The sequence below is a fragment of the Lissotriton helveticus genome (genome assembly GCF_964261635.1).
Source record: "Lissotriton helveticus chromosome 1_1 unlocalized genomic scaffold, aLisHel1.1 SUPER_1_unloc_66, whole genome shotgun sequence".
NCBI classification, from domain to species: Eukaryota; Metazoa; Chordata; class Amphibia; order Caudata; family Salamandridae; genus Lissotriton; species Lissotriton helveticus.
In genome coordinates this window covers 809,504-836,303 of record NW_027611710.1, presented here as the reverse complement: position 1 = coordinate 836,303, position 26,800 = coordinate 809,504, and the positions used below count along the sequence as shown (strand labels likewise).

General features: G+C 53.2%; 1 long non-coding RNA gene across 1 annotated transcript in view; it reads left to right on the top strand.

Moving 5' to 3' along the window:
- The first annotated feature begins 16,276 nt into the window (after positions 1-16,276).
- The window catches only part of LOC144806361 (uncharacterized), a 50,607-nt gene continuing 40,083 nt past the window's right edge, over positions 16,277-26,800 (top strand). The window contains exon 1 of the long non-coding RNA XR_013605778.1: positions 16,277-16,423. This is a non-coding gene — a long non-coding RNA (uncharacterized LOC144806361). The remainder of the gene's footprint in view (positions 16,424-26,800) is intronic.

The window sequence follows — 26,800 nt, the reverse complement described above, 5'->3', positions numbered from 1 at the left end:
CTAACCTGTTTCTTTCAGATATGTTATGTTATGTTATGTTATGTTAAAGATACTTTTATAGCGCACTTACACCCAACGGTTTCATGGCGCTGTGAGCACAGGGTAAACAAACATTCAGCAGTGTAGGTAATTAAGAAAGAAAGTGATTATCCATGGGCTTGGCGGAACAATAACGTTTTCAGGAGGGATCTAAAGCAAGGGTAAGAAGAAGTAAGTCTCAGCTCCAAGGGAAGTGCATTCCAATGGGAAGGGGCAAGAAAAGAAAATCTAAGACCACCATGTCTTTTGCGGTTGAAAGTAGGAATTGTAAGTAGGGCCAAGTAAGAAGAGCGAAGGTTGCATGAAGGAAAATAGCGGTGAAGAAGAGAAGAAATGAAAACAGGGCCAAGGCCAGCCAGGGCTTTAAAGATGATGCAGCCAAGTTTAAATTCGCTGCGTTTAGTCACTGGAAGCCAATGAAGGGCCTTAAGCAAGGGGCGAGCACGAAGGTGTCTGGGCTGATGGAAGATTAGACTCGCGACCTGATTCTGTACCAGCTGTAGGCGATTTAGCTGGTACGCAGGGATGCGAACATAAAGTGAGTTGACATAATCAATCCTAGAGACTACAAGGGCAAACAGAGCCAGGGTCAGGGCCTCCGTGGTTAGAAATCGGGAGATCTTACGGATTTTCCGAAGATGGAAAAAGCTAGAGGATACCACGGCACTAATCTGGGGCTTCATGGAGAGGTCCTTGCTAGTAATGACTCCTAAGCTTTTTGCTGAGTTGACAGGGTGGGGAGGGGAGCCAAAGCCGGAAGGCCAGAAATTAGAATTCCAAGGGTTGGAGGCACCTCCGACCAAGACCAGCTCGGTCTTGTCGGGGTTAAGCTTTAAGTGGTTGTCTTCCATCCAGTTACTAATGAGACACAGGGTAGACTGAAAATTATAAATTGATTGATCGGAGGAGTCAATGTCAAAGACTAGCTGGATGTCATCAGCGTAGTTAAATGCAATGACATTGCTACTCCGTAAAGACCGGATGAGGGGAGTCAGATATAGGTTAAAAAGAAGGGGAGAGAGGGAGGAACCCTGGGGGGCACCACATGTCAACTTAACTTTATCAGACTGAGAAGTTGGAAATGCGAACAGCCTGATGACGGTTGCTCAGGAAGGAGGGGATCCACCCAAGGGCCGGCCCCCGGATGCCGGCGTCTCTGACACGGCCAACCAAAATATCATGGTCGACCGCGTCGAAGGCAGCCAGCAAATCCAGGAGCACCAAGGCCTGGCTGATCCCAAGTTCCGCTCCTCTCCCCAGCTCCTCCATTACTGAAAGGATGACTGACTCGGTCGAATGGGCCGGCCTAAAGCCAGCCTATTGCGGTTCGAAGAACTGGGTGCGTTCGATAAACAAGCTCAAAAAGTTAGTGACATGGGCCTCCAGCACTTTACTAAGGTAAGGGAGCAGGGAAATAGGGCGAACGTTGCTCATTAAGGAGGGGTCCGCATTAGGCTTTTTCAAGAGGGGTATCACTTCGGCTGTCTTGAAGGAGTCAGGGACCAGGCCAAGCCGGAGGGGAATATTAAGGAGTGCCAGGGGGGGTTTGGGACAGGCAGTAAAAGCCTCCCGTAAAATATGGGGGGGCAGCAGTCTATGGGAGAGCCAGAACCCACCTTGTTTAACAGGGCAGAGAATTAATCTTTGGATATCGGGGGTATCTGGTCCATTGTGTGAGGGTTTCTGGTGGCAGATGTAGTGACAGATGTGAGTGTGGAGAATGGTGTACGAAGAGGAATACTATTTTTAATTTTTGCAATTTTTTCCACAAAAAGGAATTAAGGGAATCGCAAAGGGCTTGAGAGGGGGAGTTTAATAGTCACTCTATCGGGGTGTGAAAGCTCTTCCACTATAGAAAAAATATCTTTTGCCTTAGTGGCAGAGTCAGTAATCCTCTTATAGAAGTACAAGGTTTTTGCCTGGAGAATGGATTGCTTATAATCTTTAAGCTGGGCCATGAACAACAATTTTTTCTCTGGGGCATAATTGCGCCTCCAGCTACGTTCGGCCTGCCTGAGGGTAAGTTTTTAATTTTTAACCCATCCGAAAACCATCTCTGGGCATGGTGGGGGCGCTTTAATTTGAGACGTCTAAATGGCGCCACAATGTTGCTGGCTGATTCAAGCCAGTGCCTCATGCTAGAAGCCTGAGTGTTTAAGGAGTCATGTTCGGTGGGGGAGGAGGCGCTGAGTAAGGAACAAAATTCATTGAGATCAGCCTTGTTCCAATTCCTGGCCAGGAGGTAAGTGTTTGGCTAGTGTGGGGGATAGAGGCCAGGGAAAACGTAACAATAAAGTGGTCAGACCACGGACAAGGAGAAATAAGGGGTTGGGAAATATCCAGATTGGACGTCCAGACCTGGTCTAGGACGTGGCCTTTAATATGCGTTGCCGACTGAATATGTTGAATACAATTCATGCCCGCTAGGAGATCCGTAAAGGCAGAGGAGCAAGTGCTCTCCCTAGCATCTGAGGGCCTGTAATTAAAATCACAGATGATCAGTACTTTTGAGTTATTGATCACCAGTTGGGAGAGCATATCGCCGAACAGCGACGGGAAGCCAGGCATGTGTTGAGGGGGCGATAAACAAGAACACAGATAAGAGGGGACAGGGAAGATTCAAGTCTTAGGATGAGGCAGTCGACTGATGGTATGCTAGCAACCTCTAGGGATGAGAACCTGATTGAGTGTCTAACAATGGCTGTGACCCCACCACCAGGCTTACCAGAAGATCTATCAGTCTGGAGAATATAGTAGCCCGGGGGCACCGCCGGCAGAATGTCAGGGGTTGACTCCTCATTGAGCCAGGTTTCCGTCACTAGGAGTATGTCAGGTTTCTCTGAATCCAATAGTTGGAAGATCTCTAACTGGTGTTTAACCAGCGAGCGGGTGTTTAAATAGCTGACTGTCAAGATAGAGCTGGTTACTTTTTTGGCTGGGGGGTAGAGAATCACGAGGGCCAAACGGGGCAGGAGGGGACAGGGCACCTGGTAAGGGAGATGTGAATTCCTGAAAATCGGACCTGGGGCTAAAAATACCCAGTGAGCCGGTTCATCTGGTTCATAATGCTCCACTCTCTCCAGAGGTAAGTTTCCTTCGATTATCTCATCTACCTCTGTTTTCAGTCTCACTACATCCAGCATCTTTGCCCTTATGTCCTCGACTAGATGCACCATTCAATTCTTCGCTTGAACTGCTCTGTTCTCTACACATATTCCCTTCGGCTGCATCCATAAGGACTGGTTTGTTCCCTTCGCTTCCATGATCCCAACTTACTGTCCTCCTGTCATTCCGATTCCTCACGGGTGGCTCCCACATTCTTAGGTCTGATCTCGATTCGGCAAGGGATCTCGGCCTCGCCGTCCTTATCTCCATCTGTCCCCTTGATGAGTCTTCAGTGACTGGCAATGGTCTACTCAATTCCCTGGGTCTCGGCAATTGAGCTATCACACTCACTGTGCCATTCCCTTCAGAGCTAGTTCTCTCTCCTATTACTGACTGTGATGAATTTCCATTTCTCGCCTGATCTGGATCGTACACTGACACTATGGGACCAATGGTGGCATTTTGGAGTCCTAAAGTTAGGAGTCCTAACTTTAGACATCCACCCAAGGGCCGGCCCCCGGATACCGCTGTCTCCGACACGGCCGGCCAAAATATCATGGTCGACCGTGTCGAAGGCAGCCGACAAATCCAGGAGCACCAAGGCCTTGCTGATCCCAAGGTCCGCTCCTCTCCTCAGCTCCTCCATTACTGAAAGGATGACTGACTCGGTCGAATGGGCCGGCCTAAAGCCAGCCTGTTGCGGGTCGAAGAACTGGGTGCGTTCGATAAACGAGCTCAAAAAGTTAGTGACATGGGTCTCCAGCACTTTACTAAGGTAGGGGATCAGGGAAGTAGGGCGAACGTTGCTCATTAAGGTGGGGTCGGCATTAGGCTATTTCAAGATGGGTATTACTTCGGCTGTCTTGAAGGAGTCAGGGACCAGGCCAAGCCGGAGGGAATTATTAAGGAGTACCAGGGGGGGTTTGGGACAGGCAGTAAAAGCCTCCCGTAAAATATGGGGGGGTAGCAGTCTATGGGAGAGCCAGAACCCACCTTTTTCAACAGGGCAGAGAATTCCTCCTCGGATATCGGTGGTATCTGGTCCACTGTGTGAGGGTTTCTGGTGGCAGATGTAGTGGCAGATGTGAGTGTGGAGAATGGTGTACGAAGAGGAATATTATTTTTAATTTCAGCAATTTTTTCCACAAAAAAGGAATTAAGAGAATCGCAAAGGGCTTGAGAGGGGGGGGGGTGTTTAATGGTCACTCTATCGGGGTGTGAAAGCTCTTCCATTATAGAAAAAATATCTTTTGCCTTAGTGGCAGAGTCAGTAATCCTCTTAGAGAAGTACAAGGTTTTTGCCCGGAGAATGGATTGCTTACCATCTTTAAGCTGGGCCATAAACAACAATTTTTTCTCAGGGGCATAATTGCACCTCCAGCTACGTTCGGCCTGCCTGAGGGTACGTTTTTTAATTTTTAACTCATCCGAAAACCATCTCTGGGCATGGTGGGGGCGCTTTAATTTGAGACATCTAAATGGCGCCACAATGTTGCTGGCTGATGCAAGCCAGTGCCTCATGCTAGTAGCCCGAGTGTTTAGGGAGTCATGCTCGGCGGAGGAGGAGGCGCTGAGTAAGGAACAAAATTCATTGAGATCAGCCCTGTTCCAATTCCTGGCCAGGAGGTTCCCCGCAAGTGTTTGGCTAGTGTGGGGGATAGAGGCCAGGGAAAACATAATGATAAAGTGGTCAGACCACGGACTAGGAGAAATAAGGGGTTGGGAAATATCCAGATTGGACGTCCAGACCTGGTCTAGGACGTGGCCTTTAATATGCATTGCCGACTGTATATGATGAATAAAATTCATGCCCACTAGGTGATCCGTAAAGGCAGAGGAGTAGGTGCTCTCCCTAGCATCTGAGGGCCAGTAATTAAAATCACCGATGATCAGTACTTTTGAGTTATTGATTACCAGTTGGGAGAGCATATCGCCAAACAGCGATGGGAAGCCAGGCATGTGTTGGGGGGACGATAAACAAGAACACAGATAAGAGGGGACAGGGAAGATTCAAGTCTTAGGATGAGGCAGTCGACTGATGGTATGCTAGCAACCTCTAGGGATGAGAACCTGAGTGAGTGTCTAACAATGGCTGCGACCACCACCAGGCTTACCAAAAGATCTATTAGTCTGGATGATATAGTAGCCCGGGGGCACCGCCGCCAGAATGTCAGGGGTTGACTCCTCATTGAGCCAGGTTTCCGTCACTAGGAGTATGTCAGGTTTCTCTGAATCCAATAGTCAGATGGATTCGGCATCTCTAACTGGTGTTTAACCAGCGAGCGGGTGTTTAAATAGCTTCTCTGAATCCAATAGTCAGATGGATTCGGCATCTCTAACTGGTGTTTAACCAGCGAGCGGGTGTTTAAATAGCTGACTGTCAAGATAGAGCTGGTTACTTTTTTGGCTGGGGGGTAGAGAATCACGAGGGCCAAACGGGGCAGGAGGGGACAGGGCACCTGGTAAGGGAGATGTGAATTCCTGAAAATCAGACCTGGGGCTAAAGATACCCAGTGAGCCGGTTCATCTGGTTCATAATGCTCCACTCTCTCCAGAGGTAAGTTTCCTTCGATTATCTCATCTACCTCTGCTTTTGGTCTCACTACATCCAGCATCTTTGCCCTTATGTCCGCTTTCAGAGTCCCTCGACTAGATGCACCATTCAATTCTTCGCCTGAACTGCTCTGTTCTCTACACCTATTCCCTTCGGCTGCATCCATAAGGACGGGTTTGTTCCCTTTGCTTCCATGATCCCAACTTACTGTCATCCTGTCATTCCGATTCCTCACGGGTGGCTCCCATATTTTTAGGTCTGATCTCGAATCGGCAAGGGATCTCGGCCTCGCCGTTCTTATCTCCATCTGTCCCCTTGATGAGTCTTCAGTGACTGGCAATGGTGTACTCAATTCCCTGGGTCTCGGCAATTGAGCTATCACGCTCACTGTGCAATTCCCTTCAGAGCTAGTTCTCTCTCCTATTACTGACTGTGAGGAATTTCCATTTCTCGCCTGATCTAGATCATACACTGACACTATGGGACCAATGGTGGCATTTTGGAGTCCTAAAGTTAGGAATGCCTTCTGTGAATACTGAAAGTCTTTAAGTTAGGGTTTTTCTCAGTTTAGGAGTCCTAAAGTTAGGACTCCTAACTTTAGGACTCCTAAATGACTTCTGTGTATACGAAATGAGTAAGTGCCTACTGTGAATACAAAAATGGTCGTAGGTTTAGGATTTTGTCTTAAGTTAGTTCTGTGAATCAGGCCCACTGTTCTTGGAAATGGGCCGCTACACCCGCTCTAGTAAAAGTACTGGGCTGGTCCGTTAACTCTGGTATTTCAGGGTGATATATTAGATGAACCTCTCGCATCGGAAACTGAGATCCCAAGGTAGGACTCTTCTCATGCAACCTGCCCCTATACACAATTACCGTTGTGATGTTCTCAAAAACTTGGCCAGGCTCCATACCACCACACGCCCTTATCTTGGATCAACCTCCCGACTATCATTAAATAAGGTAGTGCCTTCTACCAGTTTGTTGGACCCGGCCTCATGGCGTGGTCCTACCCTCCCGCATGGCGGGCCCAGGACGACATCAGCCCTCCATCGAGCCACGGTCACACCCTGGGCACGACCCTACACGAACTACCGACGAGAGCAACCACCCTGGCAAACCATGGCTCTCCCCACTGGAACATGGCATACCCTGCACGCCCCACCACTGCCGGTCCGGCTACCACTCCGGATCACCCCTACAGGCCCGACTCCAGCTTGGGCCCATCACGTCCCGAGCACGTGGCCTCGGCCCCGGCCAAGGCCCCAGCGAAGCCCCGACATCGAGGCACCAAGATCCCCCCGGGTGGTAGAGTGGCCACTCAACGGATCCAGGAAGAGGGGAGTTTCAATGGCCCTCCAGCCGTCCCCGGATGCCTGGTATTGATCTCCCTCTGGCCTCCCTGGGCGCTGGCTCTACCCCCCTGCTGAGTGTGTGGACACCACCATCCCGGCCCCTCTGACCCCCAGGCATGAGGGTCCGGACATCAAAGGACTCCAGTCCTATATCTGGGCCAGCCCTGGAGTAGGACGCCAGTTGTATCCTGGAGTCAAGAGCCCTGCTGACGCTGTCGCGGCTGACCCGAGAAGAACTCATTACCCTGAAGCCTGAACCATCTTTGGAGCCTGCTGGTGCTGCCGCGGTCCATCTTAGCTGAACCATCTGTGGAGCCTGCTGGCGCTGCTGCGGTCCATCTTAGCTGAACCATCTTTTGGAGCCTGCTGGCGCTGCCGCGGTCCATCTTAGCTGAACCATCTTTTGGAGCCTGCTGGCGCTGCCGCGGTCCATCTTAGCTGAACCATCTTTGGAGCCTGCTGGCGCTGCTGCGTCCCATCTTCGCCGAAACCACCTCGAGGCCTGCTGGCGCTGCGGCGGCCCCCTCTCCGTTAAAGACCATCTGTCGAGTTCTGCTGGCGCCGGCGCGACTCGACCTCTCGGAACCCCCCGGCTCGAGGATTGAGAGCTTTGCGCAGGGTATCCCGTCCTTTACCAGTACTGAGACTATCCCGCTACCCTGTCCCTTATTTACGAGACTTTTCAGATCCCTCGATCTGCCTGTACGTATTGCTGAAGACAAGCAACCTTTATTCTTGATAAAGCCTAAGAACGTATCCTCTTGTGTGGTGTCCATTTGTAGGGGTGTGATTACTCTGCTGTACGATTATAGGAGAGGACCCTCACCCAGGAGGCCTCTCGACAACGCTCGGCTACTTCTAGACGGAGGGGTGGACCCAGGGTTGGTCAGTCAGACATCTTCTGCCTCCCCCGGGATCGCCTTTCTAACATTGGTGGCAGGCGGTGCTATCCGAGCCAACGCAAATCGTACAGAGAGTGATTCACCCGGTACTGATAAAAACACACCGCGACCATGACTACTCAAGAAACCAGACCGGCTGCAGAATTCCGGAAAGAGAAAATGGAAGAGTACAGTCATAAGGAATTGAAACAATTCTGCAAAGACCTGGGCATCGCTTCCACTGGCCTAAGCACCAAGGAAGACTTTAAATCGGCCCTGCAAACATGGGTGGAAGCCGAAGACACGCCACCCCAGAATGAAGATAACCCGGGCCAGAACGGACGCCCGGAGACCGACGCGTCCCCAGCGGGGGAAAGACCCGCAAACCTAGACACGGGCCTCTCCCACGAAGACACCCGAGAACGAGAGAGGAACCGGCTCCACGAACTAGAGCTAGCCCGACTCCGGCTAGACGGAGATCTACAGCTGGCGGAAAGAAAAATAGCCCTCGAGCAACTACGGCTAGAAGGAGACCTGGAGGAGAAACGAAGACAAAAAGACCTCGAAGAAAAGAAACTCACGTTCGAGCATGAGCGTGGCTTAAAGGAACTAGAGATCAAGGCCAAGACGAATGAGGCCAGCGCCTCCGGGGGCAAGACCTTGCCCCCTCCTGTGGATACGAAGGTGCACATACCCAAGGATGTCGTCAAAGAGTACTATAAGAACGACGACATCCAACAGTGGTTCAAAGCCTATGAAGTAGCCATGACCGCCCATCGAGTACCCCTCAAGGACTGGGGCGCCGGCCTGTGGGGGAAGTTCGTCAACGAAGGGAGGGACGCCCTGCTAGAGCTCCCCGATGTCGAGATGACCTCGTACGAACACATGAAAACCGCCCTCCTCACTCGCTACGGACTCACCCCCGAAATGTACCGGCAACGATTCCGAGACTGTAAAAAAATCCCTGGTACCACATGGGTGGAATACGTGAACTTTTATAGCAGAGCCTTCGAGGGGTGGATCAAAGGCAGTCAGGTCACCACCTACCAGCAGTTGGTCGACCTCATTATATGGGAACATCTTTCTAACAACTGCTTCATCGAACTCCGGCAGCATCTCCTCGACAGCAAACTGACAGAGCCACGAAAACTCGCTATCGAGGCTGATAGATGGGTGAGCACCCGAGTCCCCCGGAGTCCGATGGGAGACTACGGCTGGGGATCCCCGGGGAACCACCGACCACGAGGCGGCGGAGGAGGCCAGAGCCGGGGCCGAGACGCCCCCACGGGGTCCTCCCCTACCTCCACTTCGCCAGCCCTGGGCCAAAGGGGGGCCCCTCCAGCACGACAGGGGCCCCGCCCAAACGTTACTTGCCACAGATGCCAGAGGCCGGGTCACTATGCTAATGATCCTCTCTGCCCGACGAACCAGCGACCCGGCACCACCGGTCCTCCAAACCGCCAGATCGCGGCCGCCGCACTGGGTGAAGAAAGAGGCGAGGAAGAGGATGACGACCCCGAGCAGGCCGAGTGGAAGCCCGCCGCTATGTCCTTGGTGTGCCTGGGTGAAAGAGACATGATTCCCCGAGCCCCGATCCCAGGCAACACACAAAAGTACCGCCAATGGGTCACCATTAATGGACACCGGGCCGAAGCCCTCCGTGACACTGGAGCCAGCGTGACGGCGGTCCGCTGCCATTTGGTGACCCCTGAACAAATTTTGCCCAACGTCCTGTGCCCAGTACGGTCGGCGGACAACTCCGAGAGCTTGTGCCAGATGGCCCATATCCCCTTCGAATGGGGAGGAGTGTCGGGCCTGCTGAAGGTGACCGTCCGGGACGATGCCCCCGTGGACTGCCTCCTCGGGAACGACCTGGAAAGTTCCCCCTGGGCCCACGTCGAGCGGAGAGAGCATCTGGGGATGCTAGGCCTTCCTGAGTGGGCCTGTGCGACCACTCGATCCATGACCGCCTGGGCCTCCGCCCCGAACGAAGACACCCCGCCTGAAGAGCCGGAGTGGCCCGCACCTCCGCCGCCCGCCGTCCCCGAGGACGCCGACCCTGAACCCGGGCCCCAGGGGCACAACCACGAAGACCTCACCGAGCTCGGCCACCTTCCCGAACTAGCCCAATGGTGCCAAGAAGGTGGCCCCACCCACGAGCAGTTCCGGCAGGAACAGAAAACGTGTCCCTCCCTCGAGGGAATCCGACAACAAGCTGCCACGCAAGCCGCTGGAGACCCATCGGGGTCCCACTGGGTTTATTGGGACCAGGATCTCCTATACAGTGAGCAGAAAATTGCCGAACTGGGGGCCAGCCGAGTGCTGGTGGTCCCCCTACGATTCAGAGACTTCCTCTTGAACCTGGCACACGACGAGCCCCTCGCCGGGCACTTGGGGCAGGACAAAACCTACAGCCGCCTGGTGACCCATTTTTACTGGCCAAAAATGCGCAACGATGTGAACAATCACTGCAGAACCTCTCCGACCTGTCAAGCCAGTGGGAAGAGCGGGGGGAGAGTCAAGGCCCCGCTCCAACCTTTTCCTGTGGTAACAACACCCTTCGAGCGAGTGGGGATAGACATAGTGGGGCCCTTGGACCCCCGCACCTCTCAGGGACACCGCTTCATCCTCGTTCTGGTGGACCATGCCACCCGCTATCCCGAAGCCATCCCCCTCCGAACCATCACGGCCCCCGTGGTGGGCCTAGCGCTAATGGGGATCTTCTCCAGAGTCGGCTTCCCCCGAGAGGTTGTGAGTGATCGGGGCACAAACTTTATATCTAAATATATGCGGTCCCTGTGGCAACAGTGCGGGGTCACATATAAGTTCACCACCCCGTATCACCCCCAAGGAAATGGACTTGTAGAGCGGTTTAACCGAACACTGAAAGGGATGATCAAGGGCTTAGAAGAGCCGCTACGACGCAGATGGGATGTCCTGCTGCCCTGCCTCCTGTTTGCCTATCGAGAGGTGCCCCAGAAGTCCCTGGGTTCAGCCCCTTCGAACTGTTGAATGGGCATCCTGTCCGAGGTCCCCTCAGCCTGGTCAAAGAAGGCTGGGAGACGGCTGTCCGAGATGCTCCACCGGATGTCTACCGGTACCTCCTGACCCTCCGCAACCAGACTCGGAAGTTCCGGGAACTTGCCGAGGCCAACCTAGAGGCCAGTCAGGAGGAGATGAAACGCTGGTATGACCAGAACGCCTCGTCCATCGAGTTCGAGCCGGGCCAGCAGGTCTGGGTCATGTCCCCGGTCGAACCTTGCGCCCTCCAGGACAAATGGACGGGGCCCTTCAAAGTGGGGGAGCGCAAGAGCCCCGTCACTTACTTGGTGGACATGGAGTCCCCCCGGAACCCCCTCCGGGTTCTACACGCCAACCGGCTCAAGCCTCACTTTGCCCGCACTGAACTGAGCCTGCTGCTAGCTACAGATGACGGAGATGAAGACGACTCCGAGCCCCTACCAGATCTCCGGAGCACCACCGAGAAGGACGGCTCCATCTAAGGGGTCACGCTCTCCTCTACTCTGACCCCAGGACAGCACCAAGACTGCCGAAAGCTGTTGGGACAATTTGCAGACCTATTTTCCCTCACTCCCGGGGTCACCCGGTGGTGTGTCCACGATGTAGACACCGGGGACAGCCCGCCTGTACGACACCGGGCTTTTCGAGTTCCCGACCGAGTTCGGGCCTGCATTCAGTCCGAAGTTGCCAAGATGCTAGCTCTGGGGGTAGTCGAACCCTCAAACAGTCCCTGGGCCAGTCCCGTTGTCCTGGTCCCTAAAGCCGCCGCCCCCGGCTCACCTCCGGAGATTCGGTTCTGTGTCGACTACCGGGGGCTGAATGCCATCACCAGGACCGACGCTCATCCCATCCCCCGGGCAGATGAACTGATCGATCGCCTGGGGGTCGCCAAGTATCTCAGCACCTTCGACCTCACGGCCGGTTATTGGCAGATCGGCCTCACCCCTGGTGCACAAGAGCGATCTGCCTTCTCGACCCCCGACGGCCACTTCCACTTCAAAGTGATGCCCTTTGGCATGAAAAACGCTCCGGCCACCTTCCAGAGACTAGTGAATAGAGTGCTGGCGGGGCTAGAAGAGTTCAGTGCCGCATATCTGGACAATATTGCAGTATACAGCCTCCACTGGGACGAGCACCTGACACACCTCTGGGAGGTCCTGACGGCCCTCCGACGGGCCGGACTGACAATAAAAGCCAGCAAGTGCCAGATAGGCCAAGGGTCCGTGACCTATCTGGGGCACCAAGTAGGGAGCGGCCAGGTGGCTCCCCTCCAGCCAAAGATTGATGCCATTCGGGCCTGGGAGCCCCCAGTCACCCAGACAGCAGTCCGAGCCTTCCTGGGGCTCACTGGATATTATCGGCGCTTCATAAAAGACTATGGGAGCATTGTGGGGCACCTCACAGAACTGACCTCCAAAAGACTACCACAGAAGGTGCACTGGACCCCCGAGTGCCAAGCAGCCTTCGAGACTCTAAAGACTGCCATGTGCACCGCCCCTGTGCTCCAGGCCCCCGACTACAGCCGAGAGTTTGTGGTTCAAACCGACGCCTCGGAGCACGGCATTGGGGCGGTACTATCCCAAGTAAACCCTGAGGGAATCGACCTTCCCGTGGCCTTCATCAGTCGGCGCCTGCTGGCTAGAGAACAACGATGGAGCACCATCGAGAGGGAAGCCTTCGCCGTCGTGTGGGCCCTAAAGAAACTCCGGCCCTACCTCTTCGGCACCCACTTCCGGGTACAGACCGACCACCGGCCCCTGCGGTGGCTGATGCAGATGCGGGGCGAGAACCCGAAGCTACTGCGATGGTCCATCTCCCTCCAAGGGATGGACTTCACTGTGGAGCATCGCCCTGGCAACGACCACGCCAATGCGGATGGCCTGTCCCGGTTCTTCTGCCTCGGCGAGGAGAACCCCCAAGAAGATGGGTGACTCTCCCCTGCCTTCAGCTGGGGGGGACGCGTGTTGGACCCGGCCTCATGGCATGGTCCTACCCCTCCCGCATGGCGGGCCCAGGACGACATCGGCCCTCCATCGAGCCACGGTCACCCCCTGGGCACGACCCTACACGAACTACCGACGAGAGCAACCACCCTGGCAAACCACGGCTCTCCCCCCTGGAACATGGCGTACCCTGCACGCCCCACCACTGCCGGTCTGGCTACCACTCCGGATCACCCCTACAGGCCCGACTCCAGCTTGGGCCCATCACGTCCCGAGCACGTGGCCTCGGCCCCGGCCAAGGCCCCAGCGAAGCCCCGACATCGAGGCACCAAGATCCCCCCGGGTGGTAGAGTGGCCACTCAACGGATCCAAGAAGAGGGGAGTTTCGATGGCCCTCCAGCCGTCCCCGGATGCCTGATATCGATCGCCCTCCGGCCTCCCTGGGCGCTGGCTCCACCCCCCTGCTGGGTGTCTGGACACCACCATCCCGGCCCCTCTGACCCCCAGGCGCGAGGGTCCGGACATCAAAGTACTCCAGTCCTATATCTGGGCCAGCCCTGGAGTAGGACGCCAGTTGTATCCTGGAGTCAAGAGCCCTGCTGACGCTGTCGCGGCTGACCCGAGAAGAACTCATTACCCTGAAGCCTGAACCATCTTTGGAGCCTGCTGGCGCTGCCGCGGTCCATCTTAGCTGAACCATCTTTGGAGCCTGCTGGCGCTGCCACGGTCCATCTTAGCTGAACCATCTTTTGGAGCCTGCTGGCGCTGCCGCGGTCCATCTTAGCTGAACCATCTTTTGGAGCCTGCTGGCGCTGCCGTGGTCCATCTTAGCTGAACCATCTTTGGAGCCTGCTGGCGCTGCGCGGCCCATCTTCGCCGAAACCACCTCGAGGCCTGCTGGCGCTGCCGCGGCCCCCTCTACGTTAAAGACCATCTGTTGAGTTCTGCTGGCGCCGCCGCGACTCGACCTGCCTGTACATATCGCTGAAGACAAGCAACCTTTATTCTTGATAAAGTCTAAGAACTTATCCTCTTGTGTGGTGTCCATTTGTCAGGGTGTGATTACTCTGCTGTACGATTATAGGAGAGGACCCTCACCCAGGAGGCCTCTAGACAACGCTCGGCTACTTCTAGACGGAGGGGTGGACCTAGGGGTGGTCAGTCAGACATCTTCTGCCTCCCCCGGGATCGCCTTTCTAACACAGTTCTAGAAGTATATCTATGAATAATAAACTGAATTTACCTTTACAAAGTCAACAGGTGCCTATGTCTTTTATATCTGAATATTTTTAGACTTTATTGCTCCAGGACCAACTGTTTTTGTACCACTTGATACCCAGGTCCACGGATATTTATTGGGTTACCCCGTTATGTTATAATGGAATGTAAAACATGAGGCCGGTATTTTTCTCTGGGAAAGGTGGCAACCCTATTTCTGCTCCAGGACCCAGATTCTCTCTCCAACATAGTGCGAGTCTGCATTTACGTAGCTTGAGTTTTCCTCTTTTGATCAAACTGGAAAACTTGTCACAAAGCGATTTCTATGTTCTTTCAACATAAAAGCACCAATAATATTTCTTTACCAGCATAAACGTCACTTTTACTGCTCACAAAACCTGGCTTTACATCTTTAAAATAATTGTGTATTGTATACATTTTCATATGTGTGAATTAATCTTCTATCGGGGATAGCTGTTCCGGGACAAGAGGCCCTGACAGTTCGGACACATACACAAACATAGTTGGTAAAAAAAATCTTTTCTCAGCCCCTTCAAATTATGACTCATAGAGCTGGGCGGTCAAACTTAGAAGAGCACCACACACATCTCACAGACACACACACAGACAGACACACACACACACGCACACACAGACACACACACCCAGACACGCACACACACACACACACAGACACACCCACGCACACACAGACAGACAAACACACGCACACAGACACACACACACGCACACACAGACACACACACACAGACGCGCACACACAGACAGACACACAGACGCACACAGACACACACACAGAGACACGCACACACACACACGCACACACAGACACACACACAGACATGCACACACAGACAGACACACACACACACACAGACAGACAGACACACACACACACACAGACAGACACACACACACAAACGCACACAGACAGATAGACACACACATACACGCACACACAGACACACACGCACAGACAGACACACACGCACACAGACACACACATACGCAAACAGAGACACATGCAAACACAGACACACAGACACGCACACACAGACACGCACACACAGACAGACACACAGAGACAGACAGACACAGACAGACACACACACACAGACACACACACACAGACACGCACACACACACACACACACACACAGACACACACACAGAGACACGCACACACACACAGGTGTGCAGCTCTGGTCCCTGCTTTGGCTCAGAGAAGCCAGTCTAAAGCACAGACATCGCTGCACAAGAAACAAAACAGAAACAAAAACTAAAATTTGAAAGAGCTAAGGATGCGTGAGATTACACTGAATTAAATCCCCTCGAGTGACATTTATCAAAGGTAGTCGAAGATGGACCCTGTTTGGTGCTTGCTTAAGAAACCAGGAAGTAGAAGTGTTCCGACTGTGAGTGTCTTAACACCCACGTCTGTGTCTTTGCCAGCGCCAATGCTTGTTTCTCATACGAGACCCTGTCATGGACTCAAACACCCATGTCTGTGTGTTTACAGGCGCCAATGCTTGTTTCCCATAACACCCACGTCTGTGTGTTCACAGGCGCCAATGCTTGTTTCCCATAATACCCATGTCTGTGTGTTTACAGGAGCCAATGCTTGTTTCCCATAACACCCATGTCTGTGTCTTTACAGCAGCCAATGCTTGTTACCCATAACACCCACGTCTGTGTCTTCACAGGAGCCAATGCTTGTTTCCCTTAACACCCATGTCTGTGTCTTTACAGGAGCCAATGTTGTTTCCCATAACACCCATGTCTGTGTCTTTGCAGGAGCCAATGCTTGTTTCCCATAACACCCATGTCTGTGTCTTTACAGGAGCCAATGCTTGTTTCCCATAACACCTATGTCTGTGTCTTTGCAGGAGCCAATGCTTGTTTCCCATAACTCCCATGCCTGTGTGTTTACATGCGCCATTGCTTGTTTCCCTGCTGGAGGCGGTGGTTCCGTCAGCGGCCACCAGAGGGCGCTCCTCGCCTGCTGATGAATCCACTGAGCTGCCCATGGGATGAAAGGGTTTCCTCTTCCGGGTCAGCAGCGGCAGAGACAGCACCAGCAGCAAATGCTGACATCACTTCCTGCTTCTCTTTGTGTGTTCAGCCTGCTGCAGAGGAGGAAGGAGCCCTTTCTGTCTGTGCAGCGACCTTCATCTACAGACCCCCCTCGGACCCCAGATCTGCCCCCCGCCTGGCCCCCCAGATCTGCCCACCCCACGGCCCCCAGGTGGAGGAGAGAGCCTGGACACATCTGCACAGGTCTCTGCTCAGGTAGGAGATTGTCAGCACTTTCTGCTGTGTTTGTAGAAATAGACTGAATAAACCTGGAGGGAATCTCTGCCGGAGGCGGGCTGAGCTGGGCTCTTCTATACGGGGGCCCCTGTGGTTGAGCTGGGCTCTTCAATCCGGGGCCCCTGGGGAGGGCTGGGCTCTTCTATCCAGGGGCCCCTGGGGCTGAGCTGGGCTCTTCTATCCAGGGCCCCTGGGGTTGAGCTGGGCTCTTCTATCCGGGGCCCCTGGGGGTGAGCTGGGCTCTTCTATCCAGGGGCCCCTGGGGCTGAGCTGGGTTCTTCTATCTGGGGCGTCTGGGGATGAGCTGGGCTCTTCTATCCGGGGCCCTGGGGATGAGCTGGGCTCTTCTATCCGGGGGCCCCTGGGGCTCAGCTGGGCTCTTCTATCCGGGGGCCCCTGGGGCTGAGCTGGGCTCTCCTATCCGGGGCCCCTGGGGCTGAGCTGGGCTCTTCTATCCAGGGGCCCCTGTGGCTGAGCTGGGCTCTTCTATCCGGGGGCCCTGGGGCTGAGCTGGGCTCTTCTATCCCAGGGACCCCTGGGGGGCTAAGCTAGGCTCTTCTATCCGAGGCCCCTGGGGCTGAGCTGGGCTCTTCTATCCGGGGGTCCTGGGGCTGAGCTGGCCTCTTCTATCCGTAGCCCTGGGGCCGAGCTGGGTTCTTCTATCCAGGGGGCCCTGGGGCTGAGCTGGGCTCTTCTATCCGGGGCCCCTGGGGCTGAGCTGGGCTCTACTATCCGGGGGCCCTGGAGGGCCGAGTTGGGCTCTGGTATCTGGGGGCCCCTGGGGCTGAGCTGGGCTCTTCTATCCGGGGGCATTGGGGCTGAGCTGGGCTCTTCTATGCGGGGCCCCTGGGGCTGAGCTGGGCTCTTCTATCTGGGCCCTCTGGGGATGAGCTGGGCTCTTCTATCCGGGGGGCCCTGGGGCTGGTCTGGGCCCTTCTATCCAGAGGCCCCAGGAGCTGAGCTGGACTCTTCTATATGGGGGCCCTGGGGCTGAGCTGGGCTCTTCTATCCGGAGGGCCCCTTGGGCTGAGCTGGGCTTTTCTATCCGGGGGCCCCTGGGGCTGAGCTGGGATCCTCTATCCGGGGCCCTGGGGCTGAGCTCGGCTCTTCTATCCGGGGCCCTGGGGCTGAGCTCGGCTCTTATATCTGGGGACCCCGGGGCTGAGCTGGGCTCTTCTATCCTGGGCCCCTGGGGTTGAGCTGGGCTTATCCATCTGGGGGCCTCTGGGGCTGTGCTGGGGCTCCTCTATCCAGGGGCCCTGGAGGGCTGAGCTGGGCTCTTCTATCCGGGGGCCCTGGGACTGAGCTGGGCTCTTCTATCTGTTGCCCTGGGGATGAGCTGGGCTCTTCTATCTGGGGGCACCTGGGGCTGAGATGGGCTCTTCTATCCGGAGCCCCTGGGGCTGAGCTGGGATCTTCTATCCAGGTCCCTGAGGTTGAGCTGGTCTCTTCTATCCAGGGGCCCCTGGGGCTGAGCTTGACTCTTCTATTCCGGGGCCCCTGGGGCTGAGCTCGGCTCTTCTATCTGGGGGCCCCTGGGGCTGAGCTGGGCTCTTCTATCCGGGGCCTTGGGGCTGAGCTGGGCTCTTTTATCCGGGGCCCCTGGGGCTGAGCAAAGCTCTTCTATCCCGGGGCCCCTGGGGCTGAGCTGGACTCTTCTATCCGGGGGCCCCTGGGGCTGAGCTGGGCTCTTCTATCTGGGGGCCCAGGGGCTGAGCTGGGCTCTTCTATCTGGGGGGCCCCTGGGGCAGAGCTGGGCTCTTCTATCCGGGGCCCCAGGGCTGAGCTGGGCTCTTCTATCCGGGGGCCCCTGGGGCTGAGCTGGGCCCTTCTATCCGGGGGGCCCTGGGGCTGAGCTGGGCTCTTTTATCTGGGGCCCATGGGGCTGAGCTGAGCTGGGCTCTTCTATCCGGAGGCCCCTGGGGCTGATCTGTGCCTTTCTATCCGGAGGCCCCTGGGGCTGAGCTGGACTCTTCTCTCTGGGGGCCCTGGGGCTGCGCTGGGCTCTTCTATCCGGGGGACCCCTGGGGCTGAGCTGGGTTTTTCTATCCGGGGCCCCTGGGGCTGAGCTGGGCTCTTCTATCCGGGGGTCCTGGGGCTGAGCTGGGCTCTTCTATCCGGGGGTCCTGGGGCTGAGCTGGGCTCTTCTATCCGGGCTGTTCTTGCCTTAGTACATCGGGTAGCACCGCCCATTACGGCGTGCCATGGGTAGTACGGTTGATACTTCATCTCATTCCTAGATCTAGGGAGGGTGCAGCCTTGTACTCATTTGTTCTTGCCTTAGTACATCGGGTAGTACCGCCCATGACGGCGTGCCAAAGGTAGTACGGTTGATACCTCATCTCATTCCTAGATCGAGGGAGGGTGCAGCCTTGTACTCATTTGTACTTTCCTTAGTACATCAGGTAGTACCACCAATGAGGGTGTGCCATGCGTAGCAGTGTAGATACTTTCCCAGGTGTTGTACGCCTCTGAAGGTGGCACCATTCCAAGGGGACGTCTCATCGCCACAATGCTGCTCCTCTGGTTGGTGTTGCAAGCGATCCAGAAGGCAGTTTTGTTGCTTTTTACGGGCACTTTGCCCGTAGTGGCGCTTATAGTCCGTGGACAGATTGCTTGTGTGGAACCCTCTGTCTGTGGTACTGGTCCCACTCGACCCGCTCTGCCTGCTTTGTTCTGTAATACATACTGTCTGAGTCACCTATATAGGACACTGTGTGTACCGAGCCAGTACGGTATCAGGTGATCCCACTTTAGGGATCCCTGTCTGACATTCTGAGGTATGTGGGGGCTAAGTGACCAACAAACCAATCTTATGAACTGGACGGGTGAAAGGGTCCACCGGGTCGTGATATGCTTGGGGCTGAGTCAGAACGGCTGCATCTTTGTAGGAGTGGAAAGCGTAGTACCGGCATCTATAGGACCAAAGTTCACCCGTGAATAAAACATTTCAAAGGTATACACTGCATGTGCATGTATAACAAATGTTACTGCCCCCCTGTGCTCAATGTTGCCTCTGTTTTCACAATGTTGTGTAACTTCTGTCCTGTAATTAACTCCGATCAAACCAGGAGCTTCATGTTTAAAGAACCATTTCAACTAACGAAAGATCCAATGTGCAAATTCCACAGATTTGTTTGGATTAGTAGTTTTGTGCTGAAAAATTCCCCTAATTGTTCGCTCTGGAAAAAAAATCTACCCGAAATGTTTGTTAACTGCTCACATTGACCCCTTAAATGCTGGCCCTCTCTCTCTCCCCTTCCCCACGTGCTGAGCACTTTCTTTTAACGTATTTTGGGTAGTTTGTGCTTAGGGTACATAACTTTTTTTCACAAAAAGTACCTATGGCAAATTTGGCACCCTCTTATTTCTAACATCCTACGGATTGTAAAGGTACCCAGGGTTTTTGGATTCCCCTGGAGGGGACCCAGAAAATAGGCAAAATATAGCAAAATGTTTAAATTTTTTGAAAAAATAGGGAAAAAGTGCTCCAGAGAATTTTTTTTTCTCCTATAAATGACATCGTTGTACATTTGCTGTGCTAAGGTCACCATCTTCCCAGCTTGTAGGGACAAAAACAGTTTTTTTACAACAGTTTTAGCCCATTTTGCCTATTTTTTGTGCTCTCAACTTTCTTCCAGTTTTTGGTGGAATCCACTGTGAAACCCGGGGGGGATCCAGGAAAGCTGCAGATTTCTGAAAGTAGACACAACTCAGAATTCAGAAAGGGGTCATATGTGTAGATCCCTCAAGATGACTGTTGAAATAACAAAATATTGAAAATGAGTAGGACAAAAATGCCGTTTGTGACAACATTTTCATCTGTGAATATCTGTCACACTGGCCAATTTACAAAACTGTTATTTGCACATCTCTAAATTTGAGGGTGCCCATACTAGAATATGATTCAGAGGACGAGTCTGGCTGGGGTGTTCTGGTTGGTCTGGAGTTTGTGTAGCAGGGTTTTGTTGATTCCGGCATAGAGGGCGTTGCCGTAGTCCAGTCTGCTCATTATGAGTGCACGGGTGACAGTCTTTCTGCATTCGGTGAGGATCCACTTTAAGGTCTTGCAGAGGATGTGGAGGGAGTTGAAGCAGGTGGAGGCGACAGCGTTGATCTGGCGGGTCAAGGTTTGCTGTCTATGACGATCCTGAGATTCTTGGCCTGGGTGGTCAGGGTAGATGTTCGTCCTATCTTTAGTAGCCACCAGGTGGAGTCCCACGCTGACGTGCTTTTCCGGAAGATCACGGTTTAAGTCCGTCAGTGTTTTAGACAGTTGATCTTCACCCTTGTGGGCAATTACAGTCACACTGGAATAAAACTTAATCCGGGTAGTGGGCGTCTTGGCCATGAGAGACAGTTGTGTGTCAGTGTACGAGAGGACGTTAATGTTATGAGAGTGGATGATTCTAACTAAAGGGATCATGTATGCATTGAAGAGGGTCAGGCTCCAGGAAGATCTGTGTGGAACTCAGCAGACAAGGTCACCGGCATGCAACGTGTACGGTGACAGGATGACTGACTTGGTTCTTCCAGTCAGGAAGAAGCAGATCCATTGGAGTGCGTCTCGTTGGATTCTGATCTGGAGGCGTTGGATAAGGATGGGGTGGGAGACTGTCTCAAACTCTACAGAGAGGCCAGGAGAATGAGATCACAATGTCTCTTGTGTCCAGAGTCATGCGGATGTCATCCATGGCGGGGATATAGAGTTTCCAAGCTGTGGTTGGGGCTCATAGCAGACTGAGTGGTTTTGAGGGGCTGGTGGTCCTTGAGGTATTCAACATAGTGTCTGTTGACCATTTTCTCCAGGACGTAAACCGAGAATGGTAGCAGGGGGATCGGCCTGTGGTTGGCGAGCGTTTAAGGGTTTAAGGGGGTTTCTTCAGCAGTGGGAGGACAGTGGTGTCTTTCTTTCAATCAGTTCTTCCTGGGGGTCTGTAGTAAGATCGAGAGATCCACCCCCAGGCACCACCAACTCTGAATGCTGTATTAGCGCAGAGTATTGGAGTGGCCAGGCAAGGGAAAGGGGCTTAGGGGATAGGAACTGCGAGGAGCGAGATTTCAAAAAGAGAACACACATAATATTCAGATGGAACTTGAGTTTTGAGTTCCCCATAAAACTTTCCCCGCTTTTGAAGGATTAGGTTTTTTACCCTGTTTGGTGAACTTAAAAGAACTCTCTCTCTCTCTATTCTGCTTTTTTGAGGGTTTCTGCTTCTATACTGGCTCTCTTAAAATTAGGCTGTAATATATGTAAATGTACCGGTATTTATAGAGCGCACAGCTACTTCCCTGAGGTAGTGTCCCGGCGCTGTCCGTATACCGCTTAGGAACCCTTCCTGGTTTTCCCTGTGAGTGTCCACTCCTGGGCACCCCCAGGGTGAAGCCAGGCATCCCAGCACTTTTGGGACCGTTGTGGAGATTAAGCAAGCTATTGCCCAGAGTCGCAGAGTGGGACCCATGCTTAGAATAGGCACCGAGGCAAGAATTATCAGGTCCGAGGAAATTGAGCTCAAGACCCGCCGAGGCGGGAATTGAACCCTGGTCCCGGGCCAGACCTCTGCATCAGGGTCTGCCGCTCTAACCATTTGAGCCACACTTCTCCACAATATACAACAAACAATAAGATAAAGGTGATCAGGTGAAGTCACTTGTTCAACGCTAACCTTTTAACACCTTAGCTACACCCGATTCTAGACACTGCTACAAGGATACATTCTGTAAAGAGTTTCATTAAACATTTCTCTCCCTCTTCTTCAATATTTCAATGCCCCAGGTTAAGTCATCTGGCTGCGAAAGATAGTTATATGAACTGAACAATAATATTCATGAATCATGTTCTTTACTCTTCAGTCAAACGAGTTTGTCTCTATGGAGCTGCCTTCCCTGGAATTGTTTCGACTAATAATGGTCTTTAGTGGTAGCACAAGAAATTAGGTTACATTTAGTCTCTTACTTCGAGTAAGAACCAAAACTATGACGAGGCTTGAAACGCCAAGGAATCATCTCTCTCTGCCTCTCTCAGCCCTCACTAGGGGGCATCCACTCTGTCCCAAGTGAAGGCTGGATCACTCACAGCATGAGCGTACTTACCACCAAAGAGCTCAGCTGAAGAAACGTCGGCCAACAAACTCCGTCAACAAAACTGAGTAATCCAGTTCATCGCGGGAGCTCAGGAAAGAAGGGATTACTCCGATCATTTCCTGTAGTAGTAATTGTAAGTGAGAGCACTGTTCCAGTCCTTGTCAGTGAGGCTGTTCTTGTTTTTGCGGGCTGGTCTGGTGGGGGTGTGTGTGTTGGACCAGGATGCTGAAATTGATGAGGGCCTGGTCTGTCCAGGAGACTGGTGAGGGCTCCTCGAATCTGATGTTGTTAAAGGTGGTGAAAATAGGATTCAGTAGGTGTCCAGCGACTTGATTTGGTCCCTGTACTCTTTGGGATATAACCTTGTTTGCAAAGTCTTATTTTTAGTTGGAGTTGTCGTAGCCTTCCAGATAGAACTTCTCGTCTCCGAGTTGGATGATATTGCTAGTGCCCAGGGCTAGTGGAGTGACGATGTTTGTTATGGAGCCAGTGAAGTTTGTGTGCGGTCCTGGTGGTCTGCAGATGAAATTGTCGCTTAGGGTGAAGTTGATTGTGATGTTGTGTCTGGAATGGAGTTCTTGTGGATGATGGTGATTCCGCCTCTGAGCTTGTGAAGTCTGTCTTGCCTGGTGATCTTATACCTGTGGGGGGGGGGGGAGGTGGCTGCGGAGATGCCAGGTGCTGATGCAGGGTTTAGCCAGGTTTCCGTGAGGAAAAGTAGGTCAGTGTTTTGTTGTGCAGTAGGTCCCAGATCTCTGTGGCTTGGTTGGTGAGAGAGCAGATGTTGATGAACTTGCATTCGAGTGCGGAGTGTTGTGTGACTAGTTGCGAGACTGTGTGTGCAAGAGAGTGGGGTGTTGGTTGCTGCTGGTGCGGATGCGGTGAGTGTTGGGTGTTGGTAAGTGCATGAAAACTTGCAGGAAGCGCAAGAGAACGCTCCCTCGATGTTGTGTGGAGCAGTGAGGCACCAGCATGTGGAAGGGTGGCGGAGGGTCGCAGTAGGTAGTAGTGAGAATGGACAAGACTATGGTTCTTGTCACTGGGCATCGTCCATGCATGGATGGGCGCAGACTGACTTGCCTTTGGCATGCCTTCAGGGCATATGGCCATGTCTGAACTGGGGTGGCGGAGTGAGCTAAAGAATGATGTTGGATTAAACCCAGATCAGTTGACTGGGGTAAGTGCTTGCAATGTTCAACACTCCGTCCATCATCCCCTTTGGTATCGCTTTGTTGGCCCTAAGTTGGCAGGGTATGTCCAGACGTGGGTCCCGTGCTTTGCCACTGAATTCAAGCTAGCCTGGCTGATGACGGATGATTAACCAGAAACTGGTCCTAGGATGCTTGCTTCCGGTCCAGGGAAGACATGGCTTGGCAGTTCGGGCTGGACTGTTCCCATGAGGCACAGGGTCAGACTGATTTGCATATGGCCATTTCTGCACTGGGGTGATGGAGTGAGCTAAAGAATGATGATGGACAATGGGCAGGTGGATAAGATCCCCTCCCCCTTTAAACTTATATTAAGGAAAGAAACCAGTGGCTGTCTGTGGCATCAGTTGCATGACAGCTACTGCAAGACAGTCAGGCTGAAAACCATCTTTAGTGTTTTTAAAGCATGGAGTGCTTCACGGAGAGCATGTGGCATTGGTAGATTATCATTCCACACAGCCTTAAATAATAATTTTACACTCCAAGAAGTATTTTAGGGGAAAATGGAAGAGAGCGGGAGTAAAAATAATTGGCTGTTTCTTTTCCCCCACTGATCTTCGATCCTTCGAAGAACTGAAAGAAGATTTTACTTTGAATTGGTGGGAATTTTAAAAATTTCTTCAAATTAGAGATCTTCTTGAACAGAAAGGAGGGGGACAGGTTAAATTTGGGAAAGTTTAAATTATCGAAAGGATAATCCAAAATAAAGTAAGCAGCCCTCCCAGATGATATGGAAAAACCTCCAAAAAATGAAAGTGAAGGTAGGAGTGTCCGACGAGACATTTTTTATGCTCATGAGTTATTGCATACGGTTTTGATATCAGCTAGGTCACAGGCACAGTTTTATAAAACGTGTTTCTTTTTGTATGATACACCTGACAAAATCTCGAAATGGGGTTGAGGGAAGGGAACATGTCCTCGCTGTGCAGTCTGTAATGCAGAGAGTGTTCATATTTTTGCATCATGTCAGGTTTTGCAGAAATGTTATAAAGATATCACAAAGTTTTTATCAGAGGCATTAAAAACTGAAATAACACATAGGGGCTGATTCTGATGCGGGTTGGAAAGCATTCCCACCCAGGGCCTGATTCTGATGCGGTTAGGAAGGCCTCCTAATGACATTTGCTCCTTCCAAAAAGTATTGGGAGCGACCCAGTGCCCAATTATAATGCGGTTAGGAACATGTGCTCCCATTGAAGTCAATGGGAGTCCAACCAAATCATATCTGGAGGCATCCGGATGCATCGTACTTGGCCGGTCGGACTCTCCCGATCCGAGTGGGTCGGAAATCATTTCCAACCCGATTCGGTCGGGAAGCATTTCCAACCCGCATCAGAATCAGCCCCTGAGTGTATAATCCTGCTCGGGACTTTTGAGACTAATCGGCGTAGGGCAAGGCATGAACGGATTTTTATTTCTATGGCGGTTTTACAAATTTGTATTGCGGCTGCCTGGGTGGATGCTAATGCACCGACTTTTCAACAATGGCTTGGTAGGTCATTAGCAATGTCTAGAAACAGCCATATATTGGCAAAAAGGGAGGAATCAGTGTAATAAAGGTATGAAAATCTGGGACCCTCTACGTGTCTGGATTCAAACTCAAAGTGGAGATTGAAGATGAGTAAGAATTTGCACTTTATTGAATCTGCACAAATCACATTAGGATAGATCTTCTTTTCTGGGATTATTTTAGTCTTTTGTAGTAAATTCTATTGTCATTCGAAATTTGAGATGGAAGCAATTTATTGCCTTACATGAAATAATGTAAAGAACTTTGGGAAGTAGGTGATGTATTAACTCTTACTCCCGTCTGCGTGGGCGAAGGGTGGGGTGAAAAATGTAAAATGATTATAGGTTCACCTTGTCAAGTGACGCTATTCGATACATTAAAGGGGCTGAAAGATGCTAAATGGATCAGGACATTTCCCTCATTTCTCTCATTCTGAGGTCGGATAAACACATGCCTCGTGTGTAGTGCCTCGATTCTGGGGAGTGGGATTAAAGCGCCTCGTTCAAAGCCACAGTCCTGCCCCCGGAGGGCGCCTCTGGGCAGGTCCAGGGGAGCAGTGTCTCTCTTCGGGGCCTGTGCATAGTGCCCCGAGGCTCAGGGCTGAGTCAGAGGCTCTGTCCTTAATGAGAATCCTTCACAGAGAGGCCTGTCCAGAGGAGGGGCAGAGGAGGAGAGGCCTGTCCAGGGGAGCAGAGGAGGCGAGGCCTGTCCAGAGGAGGGGCAGAGGGGGAGAGGCCTGTCCAGGGGAGCAGTGTCTCTCTTCGGGGCCTGGGCATAGCGCACCGAGGCTCAGGGCGGAGTCAGAGACGCTGGATGGGGAGGAATGAACTCTGTGCTCCTCTGTCCTGAATGAGAATCCTTCACCGAGAGGCCTGTCTAGAGGAGGTGCAGAGGAGGAGAGGCCTGTCCAGAGGAGGGGCAGAGGAGGAGAGGCCTGTCCAGGGGTACAGAGCAGTTGAGGCCTGCCCAGGGTAGCAGAGGAGGAGAGGCCGGTCCAGGGGGTCAGACGAGGAGAGGCCTGTCCAGGGGGCAGAGGAGGAGAGGCCTGTCCAGGGGGGCAGAGGAGGAGAGGCCTGTCCAGGGGTGCAGCGGAGGTGAGGCCTGTCCAGAGGTGCAGAGGAGGAAAGGCCTGTCCAGGGATAAGAGGAGGTGAGGACTGTCCAGGGGTCAGAGGAGGCGAGGCCTGTCCAGGGGGCAGAGGAGGTGAGGCCTGTCCAGGGGTGCAGAGGAGGGGAGGCCTGTCCAGGGGTGCAGAGGAGAAGAGGCCTGTCCAGAGGAGGAGAGGAGTAGAGGCCTGTCCATGGGGCAGAGGAGGAATTCCTGTCCAGGAGTGCAGAGGAGGTGAGGCCTGTCCAGGGGTGCAGAGGAGGAGATGCCTGCCCAGAGGGCAGAGGAGGGGATGCCTGTCCAGGGGGGCAGAGGAGGAGAGACCTGTCCAGCGGTGCAGATGAGGTGAGGCCTGTCCAGGGGTGCAGAGGAGGAGATGCCTGTCCAGGGGTGCAGAGGAGGAGATGCCTGTCCAGAGGGCAGAGGAGGTGAGGCCTGTCCAGGGTG